The sequence below is a fragment of the Lygodium microphyllum genome, chromosome 18 (assembly GCF_053477565.2).
Source record: "Lygodium microphyllum isolate KBCC chromosome 18, Lygodium_microphyllum_v1.1.10, whole genome shotgun sequence".
Lineage (NCBI taxonomy): Eukaryota > Viridiplantae > Streptophyta > Polypodiopsida > Schizaeales > Lygodiaceae > Lygodium > Lygodium microphyllum.
Window position 1 is genome coordinate 104,576,561 of NC_141152.1, and position 8,816 is coordinate 104,585,376.

The 8,816-nt window shown below is 43.0% G+C and overlaps 1 pseudogene; it reads left to right on the forward strand.

Moving 5' to 3' along the window:
- Positions 1–454: 454 nt before the first annotated feature.
- LOC148021221 (heat stress transcription factor A-1-like) lies at positions 455–7,598 on the forward strand (annotated as a pseudogene).
- Positions 7,599–8,816: the final 1,218 nt, after the last annotated feature.

Below are 8,816 nucleotides of genomic sequence, written 5' to 3' on the forward strand. Positions count from 1 at the left end.
TGGGTCAAGCAAGAGTCATACAGCTAGATTGGCAGCAGGGGAGAAGATTCTTCAGCGGTATGAGAAAGATCCCTCCTCTCTTCAAGTCATTAACGAGGGGAGCATGTTGTTTAAAATAGCGAGCACAACCCAACATGCAAAATGGTATCATGTAAGTGTACAATCAAACTACTGTGATTGCCCTGATTGGTCGACTGATTGTAAACATCTTCATGGTTTGAGGCTCATCTTGAAGAGCTATTTTCCTCACCTTCATGAGGTTCTCCCCATCATTGATAGTGCGCATGCCTTTGATGACATAAAGGAAAGACCAGGTGGCGATGAAATCCCAGGATTGGAGAGACCAGGTTCTGATGGAGGTGTGCAAGAAGGGGATCTCGTGTCCTCCATTGCAGACTTTAGAGGGCTTCTTTAGAGGATTGAGGATGGGATTCCATCCTACACAACAGCACAGATGGATGCTTGTATGCGCCAATTGGAATGTGCTAAAGAGTCTCTTGTTCACATGTTCACACCACAGAAGATTGACATACCTAAAAAGGGTGGGATCTATCAGATCCAGGAAAATGTCACACAGACACGCCTAGGGAATGGCAAGGATCATCGTCATCGTCCAAATGAGAGGGGGGAGTCTTCATCACAACCCAAGCGTCCATCTATCATAGGCGTGTTAAGGCGCAAGCATCAACGAGGGAGGCATCGTGTAAGGTTTAGCCCAAAACCGCTATCATGCTGCTGCGCATCCGAGTCGTATACACCTCCATTTCTTTTGTTGTGCATTTGTGTTATTTTCTGCGTGTGATTCATTGCGTGTGTGATGCATTATGATAATCCGCATCCAATGTATATATTCCGTTAGTGCATGTATATGATTTTGTTTGGATGCATGATGTGTGTGTGTTAGAAAAATATGAAAAGCTGATGCCAAAGGACATTATCAAGCTGATAATTTCAATGATGATCTCTAAGAAAAGTGCAGGGAATTATGGAATCAAAGGAAGGTTTGTGGAAGCGATCATCTAAGTTCAAAAGTTCCCATGACATAGAGTTGAAGGAAGTCTCTCAAAAGCTGCTTAAGCGAGCAAAGCGCTAGTGAAGCACCGAGGGAGTATTTTGCCATCCAATCTTCAAGGCCGAAGTCAAAGTTTAAGCGCAGATTATTCATTGTAAAGCTGACTGACGAAGGGGCAATGCATGACTTCAAAGATAAACCTCAAAGTCTAAATCAATGCTGGTGCTTAAATCTTGTCCAATATACGTTTGTAGAAGGGATGGTTATGGTGAAGCAATCGGAACGAGTAATGGCTTCATAGGCACAGGACTGGTTATGGCTACTGTGGGACAACTTAAAGTGTTGTAATTATTGGTCTCTGTTTCGGATTTCATGGTTTGGGTCTCATGTGTATATGCAGTCACACATTCGAGAGATGGATGCACTTCACTATTTGTGTTTTACTCATTCATAAGAGGGGGAAACTAATTTGGGGGTTTTGAACCGCTTTTGGAGGGAAAAAGCAAGAGGAAAGCAGGTCGTTTTTGGGGCGATCAGGACAATGCCCGATGGGGAGCTTGTTCTTATCTTAGCAGATTTTTTTCACTCAGAATGGAGGAAATTTACATGGCCGGTTGTGCTTCCCCTGTTCCTTCCAACAGGAAACTTCTGAAACAAATGGGGAAACCAGGTTCTGGACACTTTGTCATCATCATCACCGGCGCAAATCACTGTGCTGTTGATTGAACTGCCGTTGAGAATTAGCCATCACAAGACTTTTGAGAGGCATAACTGCCTGGTCTCGGGAAGCTGATCAAGGAATTCATCCAAGGGACAGGAAAAACAGTGCGGCAAGGAGAGAAGATTCATGGGAAGAGAAGTGAAGACGACACCGCCGGGGGAGAGAAATCCTTTGAAACAGCTACCTAATTCATCAGTTTCTGAAGCATTGGTCGAAAAGCTGTTGAGAGGCTGAAGGGGTTGCAGGAGATTATTCGTGTATTGAGGCTAGACAGCATCGCTGTCATCTGGGATCCTCCTGGGTTCGCTCAACACCTCCTACCACGTTATTTCAAGCACAGCAACTTCTCCAGCTTTGTGCGGCAGCTTAACACTTACGGATTTCGCAAAGTGGATGCGAACCGATGGGAATTTGCGAATGAGGGCTTCCTGTGAGGCCAGAAGCAATTATTAAAGAACTTTCACCATCGAAAACCAGCACCTCACAGTCAGCCACAACCTGCTCAGACCAAAAGTAGTTCTGTGAGTCATTGTGTAGAAGTAGGCAAATTTGGCCTTGAAGGTGAAATTGAACGTCTCAAATGTGACAAAAACGTTTTGATGATTGAATTGGTGAAGTTGAGGCAATAGCAGCAAACAACAGAGCGTGAGTTGAGAAGCATGGGACAGCGATTGCAGTCAACTGAGCAAAGGCAACAGCAAATAATGACATTTTTGGCCAAAGTAATGCTGAGCCCAGCGTTTCTCTCGTAACTAATGTAGCAGACTGAAAATAAATAGTTCAATGATGCAAGAAAGAAGAGGCGCTTGCCTAAGCAAGGGGAGGAGTAAGAAGATGGTATGCAATCTCCAGTAGGTGGACAGATTGTGAAATATGAATCTGGTCAGAATGATTCTTTATCTTCAACTTTTCTGCAGATTGGTCAGTGTGTGACACAGTGAATATCTCAAATTCTGAAAACCGTGTGAATAAAATAGTCCCTGGAGTAGGAGGCTGCAATCAGGAGATTGTTCATTGCATAGGCAGCAGAATCTTTTCAGATATCAAAGCAATCCAGAGGTTGGGCTTTCACTCGAGAATACAACACAAGGACGTGAATGGACTTCAATGGTGCAGATCAGCAAAATAGTCTCAGTTTTTGCATATAGAGTTCACAAATAGTATATCTAACTTATCATCTCGGAAGTTCTCAATTTGGGTGTATTCAAACACTTGGTTTTGACTAGTGCCTACCTATCCTTTCTCAGAAATGGTATGACTTCTATAACGAGCAACTAAAAGAGACAAGGATGCCTGGAGCTGAAAGGGTCTACTGTCCAATCCCAAATTGTTCAACTCTTATGAACAGGCAATATCTTTTATTGATGGAACACTCTCACCTTTTGATGAAGACAAATTAATTCCCTGCTTTTGCTTTGGAGATACAACCAGTTTGTTCCTCATTTGTACTTGACTGGGCACACATCTTTTGCTACCTATAGAACTCCTTTGTTTTGACTTTGTATGGAATCCTGAAAATTTGTTCACAGACATTATTACCCAGCAGAATTTATCAAGTGACAATGGAAAAACTGAATTCAAGCATCTATATGTAAAACTGAATATGTTCAGATTTTTCTAAACAAGAGCTTCATGTAACTCACTTGACAAGGAATATAGTGTACTTTGGCATCAACAATTCAATTTTCTTCTTGTTAGTCTCTTCCATTGCTATATCTTGAAAGCCATATTCTGCAGCCTTTGCGTGAACTTTACGACACCGTGGATATATTGTCCTGATTGCTTCACCAAAACATTTTTGGTGGACCCTCTCGTAGTGTATTCATGCCATACTTGCCATGCACTACTCCCTCTATCCTTGCGGTATGCTCCTCGTCCAGTGGATTCTATCTTGATCGGCAGGGCGGTGAGATTGTATGGTGAGTCTTACATTGGCGCTTGTCGTATTTTGTATTGCACCTACAACAGTGAGAATGAGGAGTGACAATTTTCTCTCTCGTTCCCTGATGGGTCCACGATCACAGAAGTTTTGGCATCTAGGTTCAGAATGTTTGTATTGTACACATGATTGTCCATTTAAGTGAAATCCCATTGGCATCTCAATTTGGTGTCTCATTCTTGCATCTGTTCTATTTATTGTCCAAACACTAAAGCCTGAACCATTACCCTAAACCAAGTACCCTAAACCATATCATAAGATCCTAAAGCATTAACCATGTGCTCGTTGCGCGAGGATGCAAGCATGTGCTCGTTGCTTTTGTTGCATTCGTTCTATTCATTGACATAATAAACAAAGACATAATAAACCTTGACACAATAAACTTTGCATTCGTCTCTAACAATGTGTATGGCAAACTTTGCATTCGTCCCTATCAATGTGTTCACACAAACTTTGATGGTAGAAAATTTGCATATGCTTGCATAATGTATGGAAAATGACAACAATTCATCATGGGCACATAGATGCATACAAGGAAACTTTACATATTCACCTCCAAGGATAGGTCATAATTTCAATATAAGCCTAGTACTTAGATAGCTCTAGAACTTTAAGACTTGTATGTAGCTTTCAAGTTCTCATTTGAGCTAAAAGAGGATTTAAGATTTCTTCTTAATCCTGAGTTTACTTTGAGTTTAACTTGCACACCTTATTTGTGTCCATGTCAACCGAACCTCCTTCTTTCTCGTGTAACTCTTCGTTAAACCTTGGAGTCGCATCATCTTTCATTTTGCATTTGAGTATTTTGGTTCATAGCTCTTTTTAGTTTACTTTATTACATGTTTCATGGTCGGACTCAACTCACTCAACTCTCTCAAAATAGAAGCAAGTAGATGGAGGAGAATAGCTCCACGACATAATAAACCATGACGTAATAAACCCCAAAACATAGCATAAAAGCACTACGTTGACATAAAAAAGCTGTACAAATGAAACCTTGCATAAGCCATGACGTAATAAACCAGGACGTAATAAAAGCATTATCTTGACATAAAAAAACCTAACAAATGAAACCTTGCATTAAAAAGCTAAGTGTTGCATGAAAATAAAAGCAAGTAGATGGAGGAGAATAGCTCCACGACATAATAAACCATGACGTAATAAACCCCAAAACATAGCATAAAAGCATTACCTTGATATAAAAAAGCTTAACAAATGAAACCTTGCATAAACCATGACGTAATAAAAGCATTACCTTGACATAAAAAAACCTAACAAACGAAACCTTGCATTAAAAAACTTAACAAATGAAACCATGATGTTATAAACCCTAAACCATAACATAAAACCCAAACTTGCCCATGTGAAACCATGATGTAATAAACCCCAAACCATAGCATGAAAGCATTACCTTGGCATAAAAAAACTTGACATAAAAGAAAACTTTACATAAAAAAACAACACAATTGAAACCTTGCATATGCATCATTACATAAGAGACCATAAGACCTTGACAAGTGAGTACATGTCTGCCGCAAACCAAGTACATGACCATAAGTGAGACCATAAGTCCATGACTGCCACAAACCAAGTAAATGTCCATAACCATATAATCCACACAAGATCACCTCTCCAACACTCCAAGTGCCCACTGGTAAAGGTCCTCCTTCAAAGTTGTAACGTAGGTGGCATTGAACCATTTTCTTGTTAACTGCAATATGATAAGTTGATTATGGATTGACGTTGTCGTATTGCTGCGCATTCGAGGTGTGAAAACCACCCGAAAGTTGTGTGTGCGATTTAATACTTTATGCATACTTAGTTGTTGTGATTACATTTATTCTCTGTGTATGAGTATAGATGCTCACATGAAGGGCTTCACTTCAGATGCTTTTGTTAATAGCACACTTATTAGTATCTATGGTAAATGTGGCAGCATTTTAGAAGCAGAGAGCATGTTTGATGGGCTGTTTGATCAGGACATTGTCGTGGCATGGAATGAGATGATCTCATTACACTCTCAACTGGAGAATGGATGTGGAAGATGGTGATGGAAAGAGACACTGGAAGTATGGCTCCCTCATCATTTACAAATCTTATAGAGAAGAGAAGGGTTTCAAGCATAGAACTTGCACGCAACAAGGAGATTGTGAGTGCACACAAGAGAAGCATTAATAGTCTTCAGGTACCTAATTTCGGGAGCATTAGATGGATCTGTTGCTGCTTATGACATTCAGCAGCCAAGCAGCTATGGATACAATTCATGTACACAAAAACATGAGGCGTTGTTTTCAGTCGATAAAAGGGCTAACCATGGGCACACATATTGTGTCTCATGTGTACACTGATATCCCATTGATACAGGCATCTTCATCACTGGATCTTTCGATCATTTTGTGAATGTTTGGGACATTCGAAGGTCAGGGCTGTTACAGATGGATGAACAGTTGAACAACAGGTTTTGGAGTCAAATCTGCTTCTTGAGGGAGGCTTTTGGCAATGCAAAAAAAATAGTGCTTTAGGGGAAAGGAGTCGTGCTTTGGGGGGGAAAAGAGCTTTTTGGAATGAGAAGGAAAAAGAAAAATAGCGACAGAGATTAGGAGGCTAATCTGGGGGAAAAGAGAAAAAAAAAACAGAGTATTCGAGGATTGATGGGGAGGAGAACAGGGAGCGCTGGGGTGGCAATATTGACGTCAAAGAAGGCAAAAAGGGAGGACGATCCTCTGCGCTGAATATGGATTTGGGGAGGACGATCCTCTGCGCAGAATGGGGGGAGTAAACAACGGAAAAAGGGGGGGAAAAGCTCTGAATGGCAGACTGGGTGAAAAGCCTTGCACGAGAGAGGATTGGAGGAAAAACAGAGGAGTGCTCTGAAAACGGGGAATAAGGAGGAGCTCTGCAATCTGGGAAGAAAGGGGGGTGCTCTGCAACTCCGTGAACACAGTCATAAGAGTAGCAGTGTAGTCTGCTGCATTCCTGGAAATCTAATGTCCTTAACCTTAGCCTGTGAATCCTCATTAATCGTAGCCTGAAAAACAAGGAGGAGATCGACGGAATCAGGACTGCAGACCTGAACGTGGAGAGGAAAAAGCTAACTATGCTTTGTAGGGGAGTGTGGAAGCCTTGCGCTGGAGGGAGGTGGGAATGCCATTGTTGTTTCCAACATATTTCGGTCGCAATCAGTATCAGCCTGGAATACTACAGCTGAGTCAGAGGAACTAGAAACCGTACACGCTGCTGTGAGACTGAGAAGAAACGGAACAAATGTGAAGACGATGAACCGAGGAGCTCTGTGACATCAAATCTTCGTCGAATGATGCTGTGAATAGGATGACGAAAGTGAGAAGAAGAATGACGACGGCTACTGTGGCAGACAGGAACTTGAAGAGGATGGGAGGCTTTTACTCGAGAAGGGGAAGAAGGTTCGATTTGAAAGGTTTCGTTGTCATCTGCATTGTGGCTGAGACTTCGATGAACAAAATGATTCGACTGGATGAAGAAAAGATCAATTAAGTGAAGTATATTTCACTACTGTGGAGAGATGCATTCTGGTTTCAATTCCATCGACTGTCAGGAGGATAAATAGTTGAAAGCTGGGGTGCAGATCCTCAAAGGGCTAGCGTTCTCGACCACGACGAGCACATGAGGCCCACCATAACTGGGAGTCATCACTTTCAAAGTCCACCTCCAATCCGCAGACTTTGTGGCCATCGACCTTGAAATCAGTGGAATCCACAGCATCTCATCTTCGCATCGACAGATCGACAGCCCTCAGACGTCCTGATGTATGATGACGAGCGGTGCTATTGGAGGCTTAAGCACTTAACTGAGAAGTTGCCGTTGTACAGGCGGGTGTCGCCCTCTTCCAGCAGCAGGACAACAATCCATATTTGTATTTTATTGTGACCTCGAAGATATTGCCATAGACATCATATTCAGTGAATTGCCACCATCGGGAGAGGTGCTTATGGTGTTGCCTTAAATTGGGAGATGGAGTGCTGAAGCCTTGCGCAGACGAAGTGATGGAGCTTTGGGTGCAAGGGGGGAAAAAAGCATTGATTGGAGTCGAGGGAGTCGAGGGAGTCGAAGAGCTCTGCGGAGAGGAGGACATGGATCACGGGAGTCCTTGCATATCCAGAAAAGGGAAGCCAATAACGATGAACTACAGCCGAACAGGGAGGAACAGAGGAGTTTTTGAATCGAGCTTGGAAATCCTCATCAATCGTAGCCTGCGAAACCAGGAGGAGAGCGACAGAATCAGGATTGCAGACCTGAACGTGGAGAGGAAAAAGCTAACTATGCTATTTTGGAGGACGGGTGCCTTGGTGGAGGAGAGCTTCAGAGGGAGGATCATATATAGAAGGAGGCATTGTGCGGAGGGGAGCTGCGCTTTAGGGAAGAGGATAACAGCCCCGTGAGTGTTGCTACAGGGACGATTGAAGTAGAGAGACGCTCTTGGCGATGGCGGCCTCCGTCCTGGCACCGGCTCTGAGTATCCTTACAGCCTCGTCTCTCACGCCGCTTCAAAGCAAGCAGTGCATCGCCTCTTCTAAGCTTCAAGGCTTGAATATTCGATGTGCTCGTGTTGGTGGGGTTGAGATTCCCAACAGCAAGTGGATTGAAGCTTCCCTTTAGTATGTCCATGTGTGTAACCGTCGATTCACCCAACTGTAACTGGCATCAAAGCCTATATCCACATTGCCAGATTTGTACACACAAAAACAGATTTTGGCACCTGAGATGAAGAGAACAGGGGGACCGAAAGCACCCAGATGTAGACAGTACCTACCCCCTCAGCCATCCATATTTGAGGCTTTCTGTTAGCATGTTGATTTCTGTGTTTCGGCCGAAGAGTAGAGCCAATTAGCACCCCAGACTGCGTGTTCTTGGAGTGTCTATCATGGGCAGGTTTATTGTAGCAGATCCAACTTTGGCAAGGTCTGTGATGTGAAGCTCGTTCAAAGGATGTGTGACCTGCATGCGACACAGAAGAAGAGAATTACACTAAGGAGAGCTCATGATTTCTGCCATCTTAAGAGCCGAGAGCAGCACCATTGACTGCTATGCAGTCATTTCTAGGCTGAAGTCTATCAAAGAAGCGGTAGAACTGTAATCGGAAGGAGGCGCAACTGTCAGTCAGGAAA